Below are 24,037 nucleotides of genomic sequence, written 5' to 3' on the forward strand. Positions count from 1 at the left end.
AGTAAGGAATGGAATTTAAGAATATATACATATATGGACAAGCAATGACAGAGCGGCATGGACTAAGATACAGTAGAATATTATAGAATACAGTATATACATATGAGATGAATAATGCAAGATACTTTCTGTGAGGGGTGAGGTCCAGGGTCCAGACGCTGAATTCTTGTATCACAAAGGAGCAGAAGAACAACAACAACAGCACGTGCAGGCACAGCAGATCAACGTCCCACCTCTGCTGCCAGTCATGGCTTCTTACACTCATCCTGCAGTGCCCCTTGTGGTGGGAGGTCAGGACTACAGTTACCACTACACAGACACTGCCCAGGCTCAGCTTCAGCATCAGACTGCACCTCAGCATCCTACACTGGACTGTCCTTCAGCAACGGAAGGTGAGACAATGGATGAGGGTCCTGATTTTGATTGAGCAAACATACTCATGATTCACACCTGTTTCTAGTGGTTTAATATTAAACATGCTCATTTAAGTTCAATCCTTTTCACAAATTTTGTGAATCTTCTTACATGTTTCTGTTGTTAACTGTGATATGAGGACTTCATGCTTTGATTTCATTGTATTCTTCTAGACGCTGATCCTTCTTCTGGCCCAGGCATGGTGAGTCCTTGGGAGAGTTTTATTGGCTACCAAACATACATTACATGTGATACACAAACATACCCCCTATTGGCACATACAAATAAGAGGACATTGAATTTTATCTCTGTAAAGGTTTCCAGTTATTTACTGAGCACCTGCTGTTTGTGTTAGTGGTGCTATATTTGATATGTATACTTATGATTTAGTAAGGTGTAGTTTATTGTCAAGGCGTACAACATTTGCAGCTAAGAGCTGAATTGCATCTAAATAAATAAACAAATAATTCAATAATCAAATCAATCATGTGAAAATGGGTGATAAATGTATTTGTGAGACTCAGATGAGGTCACATAACTGTGCCCATGTTTCTGTCTGTGTCCATGAAGATGTCAACTGACAGTCTGTCTGTCCTATGCAGATGGGGGTCCATATGAATGTTGGGACGATGCCCGTGGCAGAGTATGGTCAGCAGTATGGCCAGGAGTATGGTCAGAAGTATGGTTATGGAGGTCAGCAGGCATGGCAGCAGGGAGGGCACCAGGGTACCATCACGCAGGAGGGAAAGGCCTCAGAGACAGACAAAATTCAACCAAAACAGGTGGGTAGAGCCTGAAGCCTGTTGTCATGTCGACAGCATCAAATATGAACCAGGGATTTGTTTTAATGAGCCTCTCTCTCTGTCTCTCTCTCTCTCTGTCTCTCTCTGTCTGTCTGTCTGTCTGTCTGCCCTTCTGTGTGTGTGTGTGTGTGTGTTTGTGTGTGTGTGTGTCTGATCAGAGCAACAAGTCAGGGTGGTTTATCAGCTGGTTCAAACTCAAACCCAAAGAGTAGCAAAGTGAGACGTCTCACGATGCGGACTCAGCTGACCCAGTTCCCACTACAGTAAGTGTCAAGCATACCTACTGTTAACTCTTACTCAGCCATTAGACAGAGGATATATCAGCATGCGCTGCAGCATGGCTGTCAAGTCAATGATTTCAAGTTTAGGTTTTGTAGTGTACCGTCCAACAAATCATGTCGATGGATATAACAACATTTTGATGATGGACAAGAAACGTATAAACTTAGTGAAAATATTCTGCATTAATACAGTTTCTGTAGTTTTCCTATCTGAAATGTACAGCTACGACGCATGAGGTACAATGATAATGTATAAGCTACAATGATACAATGCATATTAATCATGTGTATCATAAATGGTAGACGTTTAAATACTACTTCCACTGCAAGATAGATTAAAACTGTGATTTATAAAAGTTACTCTAAATATGCTAAGTTAAGTCACAAGTAATTAAAATGATTTTATTGTTTTTCTATATTCAATGATAACAGTATTTCAATATGTTTCAGACTGACTGGCTGATAAATTGTTGTACATTTAACATACTTTTTATCAATGCAAAAGTATAGCCTACCAATGTCTGTCAAAGTAAAGCTTTTCAGAAACACATTAAATACATGATTACATAATCAGAGACAGATGTAGCTTTCCTTGTGTAAAAGACAGTACACTCTCAAAACTCACCACGGGAAAGCTATGGACAATCCCAGTCATATCAGTCTATGTATGCCCCTTTAACAGGAGGTTCTGAGACATAAGAAAACTTAACACATCCTAGTGCTGTAAAAAACAAATATGTGTTAGGTGGTTAACTTTCCAAGTGATGCCCTCTTAGTATCCTCAGTGCCCCTCGGTATGTATTCGTCGGTTACCTCATTGTGCAATAGTGGGTCACTGGGTCTTGTGCAATTATGTAACGCTAGGGTTGAAAAGAGAGGGGATATTACTGGTAACTGTCTAACTTTTTTTGGAAACTTTCAAGGATTAAATGTAATTTATAACATGTAAAATATATAAAAGCATAAATGAAGACTATTTAATATTAAAAAATGGAATAACAAAGCTGTAAAACATTATCCTAAATACAGCCCTTCAACTTAGTGAATAACGTTGGCGTTAAATATGGTTTTCAGCATGAAATATCTTTCATATTTTTGACACCCTTTTATTTATTTTACTATGTCAATATGTGTTTGTTGTAAATGTTTTGGCCCCAAACTGTTGGCAGTGTGAAAAAAAGTACATACAGTGGGGAAAAAAAGTATTTAGTCAGCCACCAATTGTGCAAGTTCTCCCACTTAAAAAGATGAGAGAGGCCTGTAATTTTCATCATAGGTACACGTCAACTATGACAGACAAATTGAGGAAAAAAATTCCAGAAAATCACATTGTAGGATTTTTAATGAATTTATTTGCAAATGACGGTGGAAAATAAGTATTTGGTCACCTACAAACAAGCAAGATTTCTGGCTCTCACAGACCTGTAACTTCTTCTTTAAGAGGCTCCTCTGTCCTCCACTCGTTACCTGTATTAATGGCACCTGTTTGAACTTGTTATCAGTATAAAAGACACCTGTCCACAACCTCAAACAGTCACACTCCAAACTTCACTATGGCCAAGACCAAAGAGCTGTCAAAGGTCACCAGAAACAAAATTGTAGACCTGCACCAGGCTGGGAAGACTGAATCTGCAATAGGTAAGCAGCTTGGTTTGAAGAAATCAACTGTGGGAGCAATTATTAGGAAATGGAAGACATACAAGACCACTGATAATCTCCCTCGATCTGGGGCTCCACGCAAGATCTCACCCCGTGGGGTCAAAATAATCACAAGAACGGTGAGCAAAAATCCCAGAACCACACGGGGGGACCTAGTGAATGACCTGCAGAGAGCTGGGACCAAAGGAACAAAGCCTACCATCAATAAGACACTACGCCGCCAGGGACTCAAATCCTGCAGTGCCAGACATGTCCCCCTGCTTAAGCCAGTACATGTCCAGGCCCGTCTGAAGTTTGCTAGAGTGCATTTGGATGATCCAGAAGAGGATTGGGAGAATGTCATATGGTCAGATGAAACCAAAATATAACTTTTTGGTAAAAACTCAACTCGTCGTGTTTGGAGGACAAAGAATGCTGAGTTGCATCCAAAGAACACCATACCTACTGTGAAGCATGGGGGTGGAAACATCAGGCTTTGGGGATGTTTTTCTGCAAAGGGACCAGGACGACTGATCCGTGTAAAGGAAAGAATGAATGGGGCCATGTATCGTGAGATTTTGAGTGAAAACCATCAGCAAGGGCATTGAAGATGAAACGTAGGTGGGTCTTTCAGCATGACAATGATCCCAAACACACCGCCCGGGCAACGAAGGAGTGGCTTCGTAAGAAGCATTTCAAGGTCCTGGAGTGGCCTAGCCAGTCTGCAGATCTCAACCCCATAGAAAATCTTTGGAGGGAGTTGAAAGTCTGTGTTGCCCAGCGACAGCCCCAAAACATCACTGCTCTAGAGGAGATCTGCATGGAGGAATGGGCCAAAATACCAACAACAGTGTGTGAAAACCTTGTGAAGACTTACAGAAAACGTTTGACCTGTGTCATTGCCAACAAAGGGTATATAACAAAGTATTGAGAAACTTTTGTTATTGACCAAATACTTATTTTCCACCATAATTTGCAAATACATTCATAGAAAATCCTACAATGTGATTTTCTGGATTTTTTTTCCTCATTTTGTCTGTCATAGTTGACGTGTACCTATGATGAAAATTACAGGCCTCTCTCATCTTTTTAAGTGGGAGAACTTGCACAATTGGTGGCTGACTAAATACTTTTTTTCTCCACTGTAGTTGGAAGAGTTGCAGAGTTAACAGAAAAATATTTGGCTATTTTGTCTTGAATCATATAGTATATCTACTAGAAACTTGTGGACAATATGGACATAGATAAAAATATTAAGAAAGGAAGTGTCATTCAAACCTCTGACGCAGTTGTCATGTCAACACATCCATCAGTGCTGCTGTGAACCGCATTATAAGTGACAGGCCAAATGGGAAATGTATCAAATAAATTGAAATCATTGATTTAATTTCAATATTGTTTGAGTTGCATTGTCTATCACCACATTTGCTTGAGATGATTTTACTGCAACAATGCTTACTGCAGCCAAATTGCTTGACATAGGCCTTTCAAAGAGCTGTCAGTAAAGGCAAGCTCATTAAAATAAGCTCCCCACCCACTCAGCCTGTCTTTTCAAACTTCCTGGTAGTTATCCAAATATTGGGTTTGGACAAGAGACAAGGGACAAGGGCGGGGGGCATTATAGTTCACAGTTTCTTCATGGCTGTGAGTGAGTGGTTGTGGTGGTTGTTCTTGTAATGAGATTTGTTTTCCTTTGTCCAACAGGAGCGGGCAGAGAAGATTAAGCACAGGTCAGGTCCTGTCCAGAACAGGTCAGTAAAACCCCCTTGGCGTTTTTCCTATTTTGTTGCATTACAACCTGTAATTTTAATTGATTTTTATTTGGATTTCATGTAATGAATACATACACAAAATAGTCCAAATTGGTGAAGTGGAATGAAAACAATAACTTGTTTAAAAAAATTAGAAACAATAAATAACGGAAAAGTGGTGCATGCATATGTATTCACCCCCTTTGCTTTGAAGCCCCTAAATAAAATCTGGTTCAACCAATTACCTTCAGAAGTCACATAATTAGTTAAATAAAGTCCATATGTGTGCAATCTAAGTGTCACATGATCTCAGTATATATACACCTGTTCTGAAAGGCCCCAGAGTCTGCAACACCACTAAGCAAGGGGCACCACCAAGCTAGCAGCACAATGAAGACCAAGGAGCTCTCCAAACAGGTCAGGGACAAAGTTTTGGAAAAGTACAGATCAGGATTGGGTTATGAACATATCCAAAACGTTGAACATCCCACGGACCACCATTAAATCCATTATATATATTTTTTTTAAAGAATATGGCACCACAACAAACCTGCCAAGAGAGGGCCGCCCACCAAAACTCACAGACCAGGCAAGGAGGGCATTAATCAGAGAGGCAACAAAGAGACCAAAGATAACCCTGAAGGAGCTGCAAAGCTCCACAGCGGAGATTGGAATATCTGTCGATAGGACCACTTTAAGCCATACACTCCACAGAGCTGGGCTTTACAGAAGAGTGGCCAGAAAAAAGCAATTGCTTAAAGAAAATAATAAGCAAACACATGTGGGAGACTCCCCAAACATATGGAAGAAGGTGCTCTGGTCAGATGAGACTAAAATTGAGCTTTTTGGCCATCAAGGAAAACGCTATGTCTGGCACAAACCCAACACCTCTCATCACCCCGAGAACACCATCCCCACAGTGAATCATGGTGGTGGCAGCATCATGCTGCAGGAATGTTTGTCATCGGCAGGGACTGGGAAACTGGTCAGAATTGAAGGAATGATGGATGGTGCTAAATACAGGGAAATTCTTGTGGGAAACCTGTTTCAGTCTTCCAGCAGGACATTGACCCTAAGCATACTGCTAAAGCAACACTCGAGTGGTTTAAGGGGAAACATTTAAATGTCTTGGAATGGCCTTATTTGTTTAACAATAATACATATTTGGCATCTTCAAAGTGGTAGGCATGTTGTGTAAATCAAATGATTGTCAAGGTGTGCTGTATGTGGATGGTGCGGGAATCAGGCGCAGGACACAGAAGCTTCGTACAACAGTCTTTAGTGGTGAAATACGAGCAAAAGTGCCCGGAGACGAGCGATACGCACACAGGCGTAAACAAACAGGAAAAATACATAAGCGCACAGAAAGTGCGAAAACCTCTCCTAACATACAAGGAGGGAAAACCAATACCGACACGTAGACAGGACGCTCAATAACACACAACACATGACTAACAAAACGAGAACTTATAGGACACATAATCAACGCTAACTAACCACAGGTGTACAACAATCAGACAAAAGCAAACGAACATAGAAACATACAACGGTGGCAGCTAGTACTCCGGGGACGACGACCGCCGAAACCTGCCCGAGCAAGGAGGAGGAGCAGCCTCGGCAGATTCCGTGACAGTACCCCCCCCCCCCTTGACGCGCGGCCCCAGCCGTGCGCCGACCCCGGCCTCGGGGACGACCAGGAGGACGCGGTGCAGGGCGCGTAGGGTGACTACGGTGGAACTCAGTCAGGAGAGACGGGTCTAGGATGTCCCTCCTCGGCACCCAGCACCGCTCCTCCGGGCCGTACCCCTCCCACTCCACAAGATCTTGGAGACCCCCCATCCGACGTCTCGAATCCAAGATGGACCGAACTGTATACGCCGGAGCCCCCTCGATGTCCAATGGGGGCGGAGGAGTCTCTGCTATCTCACCTTCCTGGAGTGGACCAGCTACCACCGGCCTGAGAAGAGACACATGGAACGAGGGGTTAATATTCTTATACTCAATAGGTAGTAGTAACCTGTAACACACCTCGTTCAATCTCCTCAGGACTTTAAGGGCCCTACAAACCGCCGACCCAGCTTCCGGCAGGGCAGGCGGAGGGGCAGGTTTCTGGTCGAGAGCCAGACTCGATCTCCAGGTGCGTACACCGGCCCCTCACTGCGGTGGAGATCGGCGCTTTTTTTTTGACGACGGATGGCCCGCTGCAGATGGACGTGTGCAGCGTTCCACGTCTCCTCCGAGCGCCTTACCCACTCATCCACCGCAGGGGCCTCGATCTGGCTCTGATGCCACGGTGCCAGAACCGGCTGGTAACCCAACACACATTCGAAAGGGGTTAGGTTGGTGGAGGAGTGGCGAAGAGAATTCTGGGCCATCTCTGCCCAGGGAATATACCTCGCCCACTCCTCCGGCCGGCCCTGGCAATACGACCTCAGAAACCTACCCACATCCTGGTTCACACGTTCTACCTGCCCATTACTCTCCGGATGGTACCCCGAGGTAAGGTTCACCGAGACCCCCAGGCGCTCCATGAACGCTCTCCAGACTCGGGAGGTGAACTGGGGACCTCGATCAGACACTATATCCTCGGGTACCCCGTAATGCCGGAAGACGTGGGTGAATAGTGCCTCAGCGGTCTGCAAGGCAGTGGGAAGACATGGCATTGGGAGAAGACGACAGGCTTTAGAGAACCGATCCACCACGACCAGTATGGTGGTATTCCCCTGAGAGGGGGGAAGGTCTGTAACAAAGTCCACCGAGAGGTGAGACCAGGGTCGTTGTGGAACGGGCAGGGGTTGTTACTTACCCCTGGGCAGATGTCTGGGCGCCTTACACTGGGCGCACACCGAACAGGAGGAGACATAAACCCTCACATCCCTGGCTAACGTTGGCCACCAGTACTTAGCGCTAAGGCAGTGCACTGTCCGGCCAATACCTGGATGTCCCGAGGAGGGTGACGTGTGAGCCCAATAAATAAGTCGATCCCGAACCTCGAGCGGAACGTACGTCCGACCCACCGGACACTGTGGAGAGCTAGGGTCGGTACGCAACGCCCGCTCGATTTCAGCATCGACCTCCCACACTACCGGTGCCACTAGACAAGACTCCGGCAGTATGGAAGTGGGCTCAACGGACCTCTCCTCCGTGTCATACCGCCGGGACAGGGCGTCTGCCTTACCGTTCTGGGACCCAGGGATGTACGTGATTTTAAATACAAACCGGGTTAGAAACATGTTCCACCAAGCCTGGCGAGGGTTCAGTCTCCTAGCTGCCCGAATGTACTCCAGGTTACGGTGGTCAGTCAAAATGAGAAAAGGGTGTTGAGCCCCCTCAAGCCAATGTCTCCACACCTTTAGGGCTTGAACCACGGCTAACAGCTCCCTGTCTCCTACGTCATAATTCCGCTCCGCCGGGCTGAGCTTCTTAGAGTAGAAGGCACAGGGGCGGAGTTTAGGTGGCGTACTGGACCGTTGTGATAGCACAGCCCCTATACCGGCCTCAGACGCGTCTACCTCTACCTGGAATGGTAAGGCGGGATCCGGATGCGCAAGCACTGGAGCCGAGGTAAACAGGGCCTTCAGTCTCCCAAATGCCCTGTCCTCCTCCGCTGACCACTGCAATCGTACCGGACCCCCCTTCAGAAGAGACGTTATGGGAGCTGCTACCTGTCCAAAACCCCGGATAAACCTCCGGTAGTAATTCGCAAAACCCAAGAACCGCTGCACCTCTTTCACGGTGGTTGGGGTTTGCCAATTACGCACGGCTGACACCCGGTCAACCTCCATCTTCACCCCTGACGCGGACAACTGATAACCCAGAAAGGAGACCGACTCCTGGAAAAACAGACATTTCTCTGCCTTGACATACAGGTCGTGCTCCAACAGCCTAGCCAACACACGACGCACCAGGGCTACATGCTCTTCTCGGGTAGGCGAGTAAACCAGGATGTCATCTATGTACACGACCACACCCTGCCCCTGCATGTCCCTGAAAATTTCATCCACGAAGGATTGGAAGACAGAAGGAGCATTCATCAACCCGTATGGCATGACGAGATACTCGTAATGACCCGAGGTGGTACTAAATGCCGTTTTCCATTCATCGCCCTCCCTAATGCGCACCAAGTTATACGCGCTCCTGAGATCCAGTTTCGTGAAGAAACGGGCTCCGTGCAATGACTCAGTCATAGTCGCAATCAGAGGGAGTGGATAACTGTACTTCACAGTGATCTGATTGAGACTACGGTAATCTATGCACGGGCGCAACCCTCCATCCTTTTTCTTCACAAAAAAGAAGCTCGAGGACGCAGGAGAAGTGGAGGGCCGTATGTATCCTTGTCTTAGAGATTCGGCTATGTAAGTCTCCATAGCCCGCTTCTCCTCTTGGGACAGAGGATACACATGGCTCCGCGGAAGCGCTGCTCCTGCCTGGAGGTCTATCGCACAATCCCCCTGTCTATGAGGAGGCAAACGCGTCGCCCTCGATTTACTAAACACAAGTGCCAAATCCTCATACTCAGTGGGAATGCGCAGTGAGGACACCTGGTTTGGACTCTCCACCGAGGTCGCCGCCACGGAAACACCCAAACATCTCCTCTCACACTGGGCAGACCACTCCTTAAGAGCCCTCTCTTGCCACGAAATAGAGGGATCATGGGTACTCAACCAGGGAATACCCAGCACCACCGGATACGCAGGAGAGTCGATAAGATATAGCTGGATAGTCTCCTCATGACCCCCCTGCGTACACATCCTAATTGGCGCTGTGACTTCCCTGATCAACCTGGATCCCAACGGACGGCTATCTAGGGCATGAACAGGAAATGGGATGTCAACAGGAAGTAGGGGAATCCCTAACTCTAAACAAAATTTACGATCAACAAAATTCCCAGCTGCGCCTGAATCTACTAGCGCCTTATGCTGGGAATGAGGTGCAACCTGTGGAAATCGCACAGGTATACAGAAGTGCACAACAGAGAGCTCTGGGTAAGTGGGACGCCTACTCACCTGGAAGGACTCCCCAGTGCAGGGCCTGCCGTCCTCTCCCCTAGGAGACCCTCCCCAACACCTGGCCGCGGTGTGTCCTCCACGGCCACTGTTGGTGCAGGGGATGGCCCCCCTCGTGCTCCTTCCCCTCTTCTCTCTAGCGCCAGCACCCCCAAGCTCCATAGGGCTCGGCTCGGAGGTGCTGGAGGGTGGAATGGACGAACCCCACTCGGAACGTCCGCGGGTGGCCAGCAGGGTGTCCAGCCGGATGGACATGTCCACCAACTGGTCAAACGTGCGACTAGTATCCCTGCAGGCCAGCTCTCGACGGACGTCCTCCCGAAGACTACAACGATAATGATCGATGAGGGCCCGCTCATTCCACCCTGCGTCAGCCGCTAGAGTCCGGAACTCCAGTGCAAATTCCTGGGCGCTCCTCCTCCCCTGCCGGAGGTAGAATAGACGCTCCCCCGCCGCTTTCCCCTCAGGTGGATGGTCGAACACAGCCCTGAAGCGGCGGGAGAACTCCGCGTATGTAATCGTGGCGGCGTCTATCCTCCTCCATTCGGCGTTGGCCCACTCCAACGCCTTGCCGGTGAGACAGGAGATGAGGGCGGAAACGCTCTCGTGTCCCGAGGGCACCGGGTGTACGGTGGCCAGGTATAGTTCCACCTGCAGGAGGAACCCCTGACACCCGGCAGCGGTACCATCATACGCCATCGGGAGCGAGAGCCGAATCCCACTGGGTTCCGGAGCTTGGATGGGCGGACTGGCCGATGGTGATGGCAAGGTAGGGGGAGATGTGGGTGCCCCTCTGTTCTCCCAGCGGTGGAGAGTGTTTATTACGTCCTGAAGGGCGGTCCCGATGCGGTTGATCTGTTCGTTCTGCTTGCGGACGCGCTCCTCCAGGTACTCGGATGCTAGTGCTGTTCCTGCTGATTCCATCTTGGTGTGTTATTCTGTCAAAGTGTGCTGTATGTGGATGGTGCGGGAATCAGGCGCAGGACACAGAAGCTTCGTACAACAGTCTTTAGTGGTGAAATACGAGCAAAAGTGCCCGGAGACGAGCGATACGCACACAGGCGTAAACAAACAGGAAAAATACATAAGCGCACAGAAAGTGCGAAAACCTCTCCTAACATACAAGGAGGGAAAACCAATACCGACACGTAGACAGGACGCTCAATAACACACAACACATGACTAACAAAACGAGAACTTATAGGACACATAATCAACGCTAACTAACCACAGGTGTACAACAATCAGACAAAAGCAAATGAACATAGAAACATACAACGGTGGCAGCTAGTACTCCGGGGACGACGACCGCCGAAACCTGCCCGAGCAAGGAGGAGGAGCAGCCTCGGCAGATTCCGTGACAATGATACAAACCCCCCCCCCCCCCAAAAACAATGTAATTTCATCCATTTTAGAATAAGGCTGTAACGTAACAAAATGTGGAAATAGTCAAGGGGGTCTGAATACTTTCCCGAATGCACTGTATATTAAAGCCATTCCAGGTAAGTATATGTTTTAAAAGCCAGGAATGTTTTAAAAAGTTTATTACAGGTAAGTATACATGTTTAAGAGGCAAGCATGTATTTAAAAGGCCATTTCGGGTAAGTGTTTTTAAAAGGATTTGTTAGGGTTTAAGAAGGGGTGTGTCCGTTTCCATTTAAAATGTCCTAAAAACAGCCTCAGGCATACTGCATACTGCTTCTCCATAGGTAAGTTAAAAAAGTTTAAAACGGATATGGGAAAGTGTCAACCTCCTGCACATTAGAAAAAATGTCAGCGTTCAGTTCAGTTAAAATGATTGTTAATGGTTAAAAAGGGTGGCCTCCAATGCAGTGCCCCACAGTCCACAACATGGGAGTTTAAAAGTTGTAAATGGTTTTTAAATGATTTTGGGGGTTAAATATCAGCGGGAGTAAGAGTGGATAAAATCGGGTTAAAATACAACAGACATCCACTTTAAAATGGTTGAAATAGGTTTAAAAGTGATAAAACTGTAAATATTTAAGAAGCACAGAGAGAAGGGTGCTAGATAAAAATCTGGTCGGGTCAGTTTGTTCTTCCTGAATCATGGTCTTCAGTGATGGGTTGTTGACCAACTTGAGGGTAAACTCTCGCCCCAGGACAGCCATCCTCTCCTCTACTGTCCTCAGCCCTGACAGTTTGTGTACATACTGAGTGTTTGTGTACATGGGGAGTCTCTAAGCCATCTTGATGGCCAGGTTCTGAATGATTTGCAGTTTATTGATATAAGACTTCCCCCATGTCACATAGTCAAAGAGTGGGTGGATGTAGCTCTGGTACACCTGGATGGCTGTTCCTGGAGAGGCTCCTCCTTTTCTTCTGCAGAGTACTCTCAGGTGGTTTCACTTCCTTCCCTCCTTCTCCAAGCACGCTCAACGTTTTTAGAAGATGCGTAGGGACTCCTCTGTCCTGATGTTAGGGGGAAGCTTGTTCCACCATTGGGATGCCAGCACAGGAGCTGGCCCCCCATAGGAGGACCACGAGACCGGAAGTGGCAGAACGGAATGCTCAGGTTAGGATATAGGGTTTGAGCATAGCCTGAAGGTAGGGAGGGGCAGTTCCCCTTGCTGCTCCGTAGGCAAGCACTAGGGTTTTGAAGTGGATATGAGCTTCGACTGGGAGCCATTGGAGAACGCAGCGTGGTGACATTTGAGAACTTGGTAAGGTTAAATACTAGGTGAGCTGCAGCGTTCTGGATGAGTTGCAGGGGTTTGATGGCACAAGCAGGTAGTCCAGATGGACTGCTTCCTGTCTTACGAAAGGTCATACGGATGTTGTAGAGCTATGGGCACCAACCTTTTCTCAGTCAAGATCACTTACTGAGTCAAAATGCAAGCCGAGATCTACCACTCAGATTTTTTTTAACCTCTACTGGATCGGTGGCCCGTAATCGGGACAGTTCTTGCTCAATACGGACAATGTGACTAGAATGATGTTGTATACAAAAGCAAACTTTTATACAGCATTCCAACTGAATTCCGACTCGTTCAACTTGCAACAAAGCATTTTGACATACTATAAACGTTACACCTTGTTTCACCCAGTCAAATTCTATTTTTCTGCGATCCTCAGATACTCAAGATGGCAACCAAACTTATATCAGCATTCTGCATGACCTATAGGCTACACACAAGTTATTTTAGCCCACCAAGGGCTGATCTCATTACGCACCAATGAGACAGGCGGTGTTCACTTCATTGACTGTATCTTGGTCCAATGATCACCTATCGTTTCGAAAAATAGCTAGCTAGATAGCCAATGAGCTGGACTTTACAGGAGTATGTGATGGCCCTTTGTGTGAGTAAAAGCCATTGTGCTGAGCTCGCGCACAACAACATACATTCGGCATAGAAAATCCAGTGGACAAAGTGGAAGTTGCATTACGCACGCACGCTCGATTAGTTCTACCAAGTTTATTGCTAATTTAGAAAGTAGAACATGGCTAATAAAACAGGAAAAGCTCAATCGAAGACCAAGTGTACAGATTTTGAAGAGGTTATTGCAGAAATCGATCGGGAAAGCGACATGGAAGAGGTTGAGGACTCAGTTAGTGATTATAGTGTAGACTCAAACGCTGAAGACATGTTTTTGGATGGCGAAGAGCAATTTTGGACTGGTAAGTAAAATACATTTTTTATTCTGATGCTAATGCAGTTGTTTAAATGGTTGCAGATTATTAATTTGAGATGTTTGTCTTAGATTTTTATATAATATATAATCACTGTGGTGAAATATGTTTACCAATAGTGAATGAGACGCTCGAGGACCAAATCCACAGCGTGTGATGGTCGACATAAAATACACATTGGCTATGCTAATACATTGTAGGTCTGTAAATATATAAAAAATCTGCTGTAAAGGATTCCAACAAGAGCATTGGAGGTGTGGACCTGTCAGACGCGCTGATAGGCTACTACAATGTTCTCCACAAGACAATGAAATGGTACAAGACATTGTTCTATCACTTCATCGACATTGCTGTGGTGAATGCATTAATCCTCCAGAAGGAAATGGCTAAGAGCTGTGGACAGACCCCCATGACACAGCTAGCCTTCAGAGAGCTGCTCATCCAGGAGCTTGCTGACTACGGCACAAAGTCTACTGCAGCACCTTCTGTCCCCTGTACCTCTGTCCCTCTACTCCTGCCACCAGTGGTGTTCACATGCCAAAATACATAACTGCAGACATGAATGTGCCTCAGGGCCAAAAGGGCACAGCAGGGATGTGTCGTTGTAATCTGTGTCACACGAAAGCTCCCATCACCTGCACTACTTGTTCTGTTACCCTCTGCTTTATAGCAGAAAGAGACTGCTATGGGACTTGGCATCAGCAGCACAATCTTGTGTAGAGGACTGAGGGTGTTCTAAATACTGTAATTGTAAATAGTATATATATATATTTTTTTTTTTTTTCACTTTGTTTGTGGTGTGTTCACTTATGACATTGGATCAGTGTTGGCTGCTAACCCTTATCTTAAATAGTTTACTTCTGTGTTGGGAGGCATTGGATCAGCATTCTCGTCGTGTCTCCTGTTAGTACCTTTTATGTAGGGAAGCTGATGATCCATCATGTATGACATTCCTGGGAGTGTGTAAACGTGTATTTTGTTATTACCATAGCATTTTTGTATGTTCTCTACAGTTATCTACTTGAAAATGTATCAATTTACCAATTCGGCCACTTGGGTACATTTGGGCAAACTCGTGAGGAACACCTGGGTGACTTCATACTAACTGTTATGTAGCTCCCTTATTCTTGAAGGTTTCAGTCTGAAACTTTGCACATACACTGCTGCCCTCTTGTAGACAACATCTAAATGACCTCCAGCTACCTATCTGAATGTATGGCTTTTCTTTTTCATGTCAAAGATGATGCAATGATGCAAAAAAACACATGTTTTTTTGTTTGTTTGATCTTTTACCAGATCTATTGTGTTATGTTCTCCTACATTAATTACACATTTCCACAAACTTCAAAGTGTTTCCTTTCAAATAGTACCAAGAGTATGCATATCCTTGCTTCAGATCCTGAGCTACAAGCAGTTCGATTTGGGTATGTCATTTTAGGCGGAAATTGAAAAGAAGGGTCTGATCCTTAAGAGGTTAAAGCATGACTTTAAAAAACGTAAGCCTATGCAACATTAACCTATTAAAAACAGTTCTGTAGCAATGAGGTTTGTGCAGTAGGCAATAGGCCCAATACAGTATCACCGCATATTGACTATGCTTGAATTGCCCTGCCAATGCATTGTTGTTCTTCTCAGACCCTTTTAAAATAAAAAACTTGAGGTATATGATCAGACTGGTAATAGATAAGTTGTTGTGTGTAACTTGTGATGCACAGCTGAGTGAGCATGCAATTGGCTTTTTTTATCTTCCAGCTGATGGCGAAAGTCGAGACGCACCACATTATTTCTGCCTCATGCACAAATTCATGTTGATACTCCTATGACCAGAGAAAGTTAAATATTCCTTGATATTAAAAAAGACTCAAGACACTAATAATAACAACAATGCAAGCCAATCCATACACTTTCCTACTCTTTCATTGCAGCTGCAGTGCTGGTTGTAGAGGGAGTGGAAGTAGGGCATAGCGCATTCTATGGCATAAAAGTGTTGAATAAAAAGTGTTGACAGTGCTGAGTTAAAATTTAAACATGAACTCACTCATAAAAACAGCAGCCCTTTGCTGTATTTGTTGACAGTCTCTCTCTAGTCATGGTTTTAAAAGTTGTGAAATCTCACAGTATCAACTTTGATGTATGCGTGAAGAAGTTGCAGACACAGTAGTCTGAGATATCTGATTGGCCAGGGGTAGGCCTATAGGTGCACTTGATTTGTTCTCCGGGCCCGCCGGGAAGGCAGAGTTCGTTCCTTCTGACACATTAATTGGTTAAAAATGGGAACACTTCACCTACCCGGCGCACAGGGCAGCTGAATCAAGTGCACCTACCGCCAACAGCACGAGACAAATTAAAAAAATAGGAACGCAATGCTTTAGCATTGTTTTTTTTTTACATAAATGTTTGGCGAACGACTAGGAATGCCTTGGAGTTTGATCGCAATCGACCGGTTGGTGACCACTGTTGTAGTGCATGAACCTGCAGGAGAGGTCACTGCTTTGATGTTATATAAATACATATTTTGACCCAGTTGCGTGAATAACCCAACATGTTGGCTTGTTGTGATTACCCAATATGGGTTAATTTAACCCATGTTGTTTTACTTTTATGCAGGGTTGACCTAACAGGTGGGTATTTTTTAATGTAATCCTTAGGTTATTTTCAGGAGGCGTGGCTTAGTGGGGGCGTGCCTTCCAGATAGAGCTTATTGGCCACCTGTGAGAGTAGATGTAATTCATGTTAAGTTTACATACTGCAAATGTAACTTTTCCTTAAAAATGTTAGCATCTTACAAATTCTTCTAGAATATTAATATTATAATGAGTTGGTATCTACCCATCCAAACAATGGGATTTGCATAGGCTTTTAGAAAACTCAGACACTACTGTAAGCCTCATTGAAGCTACAAAAATGTTGATGTTCAACTCTAATATGTGATAACTATACAACAGAACAGATTAACAGGAATGACATTTACTCTCATGGGGACTAAAAATAACTATCTGAAAGCCATGCCCCTACTAAACTACACCTCCAGTCTGCTGATTTGACCCACTGGGTCATATCTCAATAACCCAGCACGAACAACCCAGTATCAACAACCCAACCCTGCTTTTTTAAAAGAAAAGAACCCAACTAAGTGACCCAATGCCTGAAACCCAGCAGTTGGGTCAACCAAACAACACAGAATGTTTTAGAGTGTGGGGTACTCCAGTAGTGGTAGCATGTGGTGAAGACACAGATCTTCTCCACGTCACCTGGTAGGCGCAACCTGCCAGGTAGGATGCAATCCAAGAGTGTGCAGAGCCTGAGACGCCCAGCCCTGAGAGGGTGGAGAGGAGGATCTGATGGTTCATGGTGTTGAAGGCAGCGGATAGATCTAGGAGGATGAGAACAGATGAGAGAGCGTCAGCTTTGGCAGAGCGGAGAGCTTCTGTGACACATAGGAGGAGCAGTCTCAGTTGAGTGAGCGGCCTTGAAACCTGACTGGTTAGGGCCAAGAAGATCATTCTGAGAAAGATAGAGAGAGAGTTGGTCAGAAAAGAAAGAAGGAATACAGGGTCTCTAGTGTTTGACTTCAGAAGGGGTCGAGTGTTGGTTTCTTGAGGAGAGGAGGGACTCTGGCCATCTTGAAGTTGGAGGAGACGCAGCCAGTGGTCAGGGATGTGTTGATGAGAGGAGTGAGGAATGGGAGGTCTCCAGAGATGGTCTAGAGAAGGAAAGTTCCATGCATAACTCTGTCTAACCCTGCAACACATACTGCAACGCATAAGGGTAAAAACCTTAACCAATTTCATAATACCATAAATTCTATCATTAATCTACCATCAATTCTGTCATTTTTTTCCCCTATGTCCAACATGAGTGTGATATGGTGTGTATGTGTGTATGAAGGTCAGCAGCTGGGCTAGAAGTGGGCTGGACGTGGGGTAACATGTCACAGATAAGATTCCTGGTCAACAAGCAAACTCTCACTACAAAAGCCTGTTTATAATAGAGTTAAATGGTCTTACAGTAACAGGTCTCACGACAAAAGGCAGTTTAAAATAGCTGTAACTGGTCTTACAGTAACTGGTCTCACTACAAAAGCCAGTTGAAAATAGCTGTAACTGGTTTTACAGTAACAGGTATACCTACAAAAGCCAGTTTAAACATAGCTTCTACTGGTCTTTACAGTACTTCATTAATTTACTATCCCCTTTTTGCAGGATTTGTAATGCCACAATCATGGAATAAACCTGACCCAGAAAATAAGCACAACAAAATCAACAAGGACAACATACTGACCCTTTAAATCACTCAACTGTGATTGTATGAATGTCACTACATGACCAAAAGTATGTGGACACCTGCTCGTCGAACATCTCATTCCAAAATCATGGGCATTAATATGGAGTTGGTCCCCCCTTTGCTGCTATAACAGCCTCCACTCTTCTGGGAAGGCTTTCCACTAGATGTTGTAACAGTGCTGCGGGGAGAAGAGCATTAGTGAGGTTAACCACTGATGTTTGGCGATTAGGCCTGGCTCGCAGTCGGCATTCCAATTCATCCCAAAGGTTTTCGATGGGGTTGAGGTTAGGGCTCTGTGCAGGCCAGTCAAGTTCTTCCACACTGATCTCAACAAACCATTTCGGTATGGACCTTGCTTTGTGCATGGGGCATTGTCATGCTGAAACAGGAAAGGGCCTTCCACAAACTGTTGCCACAAAGTTGGAAGGACAGAATAGTCTAGAATGTAATTGTATGCTGTAGCGTTAAGATTTCCCTTCACTGGAACTAAGGGGCCTAGCCCGAACCATAAAAAACAGCTACAGATCATTATTCCTCCTCCATCAAACTTTACAGTTATGCATTGGGGCAGGTAGCATTCTCCTGGCATCCGAACCCAAACCCAAATTCATCCGTTGGACTGCCAGATGGAGAAGCGTGATTCATCACTCCAGAGTCCAATTCATCACTCCAGAGTCCACTTCTACAGAGTCCAATAGATGAAAGCTTTACACCACTCCAGCCAACGCTTGGCATTGCGCATGGTGATCTTAGGCTTGTGTGCGGCTGCTTGGCCATGGAAACCCATTTCATGAAGCTCCCCGATGAACAGTTCTTGTGCTGATGTTGCTTCCAGAGGCAGTTTGCAACTCGGTAGTGAGTGTTGCAACCGAGGACAGAAGATTTTTACGCGCTAAGCACTTCAGCACTCGGCGGTCCCGTTCTGTGTGCTAGTGTAGCGTAACACTTCGCGGCTGAGCCGTTGTGGCTCCTAGACTTTCCACTTCACAATAACAGCACTTACAGTTGACCAGGGCACCTCGAGCAGGGCAGACATTTTAAGGACTGACTTGTTGGAAAGGTGGCATCCTATGACGGTGCCACATTGAAAGTCACTGAGCTCTTCAGTAAGGCCATTCTACTGCCAATGTTTGTTTATCGAGATTGCAAGGCTGTGTGCTCGACTTTATACACCTGTCAGCAATGGGTGTGGCTGATATAGCCGAATCCACTAATTTGAAGGGGTGTCCACATACTTTTGTATATATAGCGTATGAACACTGTGCAGGACCACAATTGCCAGCCAGGCCACAACCCACATATCTATTCTCGGATGCCCTTTCAGCCAGCTAGTATTTTGACATGTGTTGGGTTGGTAGGCTACGCGGACAGGCAGGGGGAGTGAATGGGCTTTTAAGGGCTCAGTGTTCTCTAAGGGAACTAAACAGTCGAGATCTGGTTCCTCTGAGCTGACAGAGGGGAAAATGGCCGACGCTGCAATGTAGCGGAAAAAGTAAAGTTGGTCAAGTAAAAAATCTCAAGTCACAAGTAAAGGATCCAAGAAAAGTTAAGTCACATTGGTCATATTTTCTAGCTACAGTGAGGGAAAAAAGTATTTGATCCCCTGCTGAATTTGTCCGTTTTCCCACTGACAAAGACATGATCAGTCTATAATTTTAATGGTAGGTTTATTTGAACAGTGAGAGACAGAATAACAACAACAAAATCCAGAAAAGCATGTTATAAATTGATTTGCATTTTAATGAGGGAAATAAGTATTTGACCCCTCTGCAAAACATGACTTAGTACTTGGTGGCAAAACCCTTGTTGGCAATCACAGAGGTCAGACGTTTCTTGTAGTTGGCCACCAGGTTTGCCCACATCTCAGGAGGGATTTTGTTCCACTCCTCTTTGCAGATCTTCTCCAAGTCATTAAGATTTCGAGGCTGATGTTTGGCAACTGAAACCTTCAGCTCCCTCCACAGATTTTCTATGGGATTATGGTCTGGAGACTGGCTAGGCCACTCCAGGACCTTAATGTGCTTCTTCTTGAGCCAGTCCTTTGTTGCCTTGGCTGTGTGTTTTGGGTCATTGTCAAGCTGGAATACGCATCCACAACCCATTTTCAATGCCCTGGCTGAGGGAAGGAGGTTCTCACCCAAGATTTGACGGTACATGGCCCCGTCCATCGTCCCTTTGATGCGGTGAAGTTGTCCTGTCCCCTTAGCAGAAAAACACCCCCAAAGCATAATGTTTCCACCTCCATGTTTGACGGTGGGGATGGTGTTCTTGGGGTCATAGGCAGCATTCCTCCTCCTCCAAACACGGCGAGTTGAGTTGATGCCAAAGAGCTCGATTTTGGTCTCATCTTACCACAACACTTTCACCCAGTTCTCCTCTGAATCATTCAGATGTTCATTGGCAAACTTCAGACGGTCCTGTATATGTGCTTTCTTGAGCAGGAGGACCTTGCGGGCGCTGCAGGATTTCAGTCCTTCACGGCGTAGTGTGTTACCAATTGTTTTCTTGGTGACTATGGTCCCAGCTGCCTTGAGATGATTGACAATATCCTCCCGTGTAGTTCTGGGCTGATTCCTCACCGTTCTCATGATCATTGCAACTCCATGACGTGAGATCTTGCATGGAGCCCCAGGCCAAGGGAGATTGACAGTTATTTTGTGTTTCTTCCATTTGCGAATAATCGCACCAACTGTTGTCACCTTCTCACCAAGCTGCTTGGCGATGGTCTTGTAGCCCATTCCAGCCTTGTGTAGGTCTACAATCTTGTCCCTGACATCCTTGGAGAGCTCTTTTGTCTTGGCCATGGTGGAGAGTTTGGAATCTGATTGATTGATTGCTTCTGTGGACAGATGTCTTTTATACAGGTAACAAGCTGAGATTAGGAGCACTCCCTTTAAGAGTGTGCTCCTAATCTCAGCTCGTTACCTGTATAAAAGACACCTTGGAACCAGAAATCTTTCTGATTGAAAGGGGGTCAAATAGATATTTCCTTCATTGAAATGCAAATCAATTTATAACATTTTTGACATGCGTGTTTCTGGATTTTTTTGTTGTTATTCTGTCTCTCACTGTTCAAATAAACCTACTATTAAAATTATAGAAAAAAATGTTTACAATTTATGTCCATTGTGGTCCTCTTACGTGTAGTCATCATACATTTTGATTATACGTAACATTTTACAATAAACTTTCACAACAAACTCCAACACAAGCTTGTAAATCATGTTGTTTGATAATATAAGCTATCATCTTTAAGCTGTATATATTTTTATTCAGTAGGACCATATCTTAGGTGTCCCCGATTGCATGAATTATTCTGATATCTTGACCTTGAAAGGCCTTTATGTTTGTTATTGGCTGAAAGAATGGTGCACTGTACAGATGTAGGATCTTAATTTGATCACCATGTTGCAGGAAATGTAAAACTTGTAGTGTATTTTCCACTTTGAAATGTTCAACTTTTCTGTTACGAAATATGTATCAACCCCTCCATTAATTATAATCAACATAATAATTCACATTTCCTGTTGCTGCAGGATTATTTTCCTGCTGTAGCAAACTGGCTCAAATTAAGATCCTACAAATGTAATTCAGAGTTAATAGCTGATGATACTAACACTGTAAAATTGTAAAAATGTGATCAGCGTGATTCTGTGATAGTTGCTGTTTGAAAATAGATACAGGACCTTTTTTTAAAGCAGGTTAGGTATTAGGTGGACGTTTTGGCCCTCACTAGATGTCAAGATTGAGACTTTAAATCAGTCCTCTCCTCGTCTGCTTCGCTTCAACTGCACTGATTATATTATATCATATTAAATTAGATTAGATATACCCTAATGTCTTGTTATTAAGATGAATGCACTAACTCAGGGATGGGCAAATGTTTTGCTCAAGAGCCACATCATCACATTTCGAAATTCAATGGAGGACCACATAGATTTTTTGGGGACCGGTTTGTTTGTCAAAATCAATTTGCGGCCCAGAAAATAAGGCAGTTATTTGAAAACATATGGGTCCATTATAGTTTCGACATACTTTATATCTAGTTTTAGACGTTCAAGAGTGGCCTGTAGTGTTCCCCCCCCCCCCCCCCCCCCCCGAAAATAAGAATTACTCAAACCTCCCACGGGCCGGATTGAATGGGCCAAGGCCGTAGTTTGTTGTTTACCCCAGCACCTGATTGGCTGAACGCTTTCTTGTTTTAAAAAATGTTTTATTTCTCTCTCAGTGAACAAAGAACATTCCTTCAGGGTTTATACATGTTTCTTTTTATTTTATTTGTATAGACAAGCATAGTTCCCGAAGCCACTGTGCAAACATTTATTGTATTTTATGTAAGTAATTTATGGCCTTTATAATTTGTATGTTTGCTTTATACAGAAAACATACACCGAGTATACCAAACATTAGGAACACCTTCCTAATATTGAGTTGCACCCCCTTTTGCCCTCAGAACAGACTCAATTCATTGGGACATGGACTCTACAAGGTGTCAAAAGCTTTCCACGGGGATGCTGGCCCATGTTGACTCCAACGCTCCCCACAGTTGTGTCAAGTTGGCTGGAGGGGGTGGTGGACAATACTTGATACACATGGGAAACTGTTGAGTTTGTAAAACCGAGCAGCAGTTGTTGACACAAACTGGTGCGCCTGGCACCTACCACCATACCCCGTTCAAAGGCACTTACATGTTTTGTCTTACCCATTCCCTCTGAATGGCACACATACACAATCCATGTCTCAATTGTTTAGAGGCTTAGAAGTCCTTCTTTAACCTGTCTCCTCCCCTTCATCTACACTGATTGAAGTGGATTTAACAAGTCTCATCAATAAGGGATCATAGCTTTCACCTGGATTCACCTGGTCTACGTCATGGAAAGAGCAGGTGTCCTTAAATGTTTTGTATACTCAGTGTATACTCATGCATTAATTATCTCAGTAATGTTTTAGGATATATATTAATTGACAAGTGTTTTAGTGAACTGGATTAAAAATATAGGGTGTTATTACACTTATAAGAAGGGGTGGAAAATCTATATCAATATCAGTTGCATTTTTTCATTTGATATCGAGATCATATCGGTTTTATAAAAAGTATTGCAACTGTGTGAATGTAGACTTTTCTGTTCACGTCCACCACTCTGTGAAGTCCAGACAACTGCTTGCTGGTTGTCCGTTGAGCCAGGTGTGAATGTTGTGGGGGCCAAAACCTACCCAACTGTTGCTAAGTGGTCAACTGTGCCAAGTTGACAGCCTGTGAGAATGTCTGTGAGAGGGTGTTACACATGCAGGAATAGTCATGTTTGGAACTCTCTTTCTTATTGGTCTATTAACTAATTGACCGTCTGATGATGTCACCAGACAGGCTGACCAAAACAGGCTGAAATTCCAGGCACTTTTCAAACAGCTCTTACACTAAAAGGGCATTATCATCCTTTTCACAATTTCACAGTATTATTCCAACCTCATATTTTGGTAATGTATATAAAACACAGGAAAATCACATTTTTGATTGCCTTTAACAGGAAGAATAAACCGATATCACGAGATGCCTTGCTCATATCGATATCAAACGATATCGATATCATATTAAATTATCGATATTGGTATCAACCAATACTTCTAAGTGTTATTCATTAATGTTATTATATGTATTTATGATAGACAATAATTTGCCACTGTGTTTTACAGAAACATATCGAGGTTAAGGCCCAGTGAAATTGAAACTTATGAAAATTGTAATTTACATTGGACAAGCCTGCCCATAATTGAAATGCCATATGGTGCACTTTAACCTCTACGGGATCAGTGTCCCGTATACAGGATGGTTGAGCTAACGTGCGCTAATGTGATTAGCATGACTGTTGTAAGTAATAGCAAACTTTACAGGACATAGACATGTCTTATATGGGCAGAAAGCTTAAATTATTGTTAATCTAACTGCACTGTCCAATTTACAGTAGCTATTACAGTGAAAAAATACCATGCTATTGTTTGAGGAGAGTGCACAACAACAAAAAAACGTATCATGGCAACTGGTTTGATACATTCACCTCTGAAGGTAAATAATGTATTTACATTCAGTAATCCTGCTCTGATTTGTTATCCTAAGGGTCCCAGAGATAAAATGTAGTATAGTTTTGTAAAAATCCATTTTTATATTAAAATGTAGGAACTGGGTTCTATAGTTTGAACCACTGCTGTCTCTGGC

This window comes from Coregonus lavaretus (assembly GCF_964263955.1).
Source record: "Coregonus lavaretus genome assembly, chromosome: 21".
In the NCBI taxonomy this organism is placed as follows: domain Eukaryota; kingdom Metazoa; phylum Chordata; class Actinopteri; order Salmoniformes; family Salmonidae; genus Coregonus; species Coregonus lavaretus.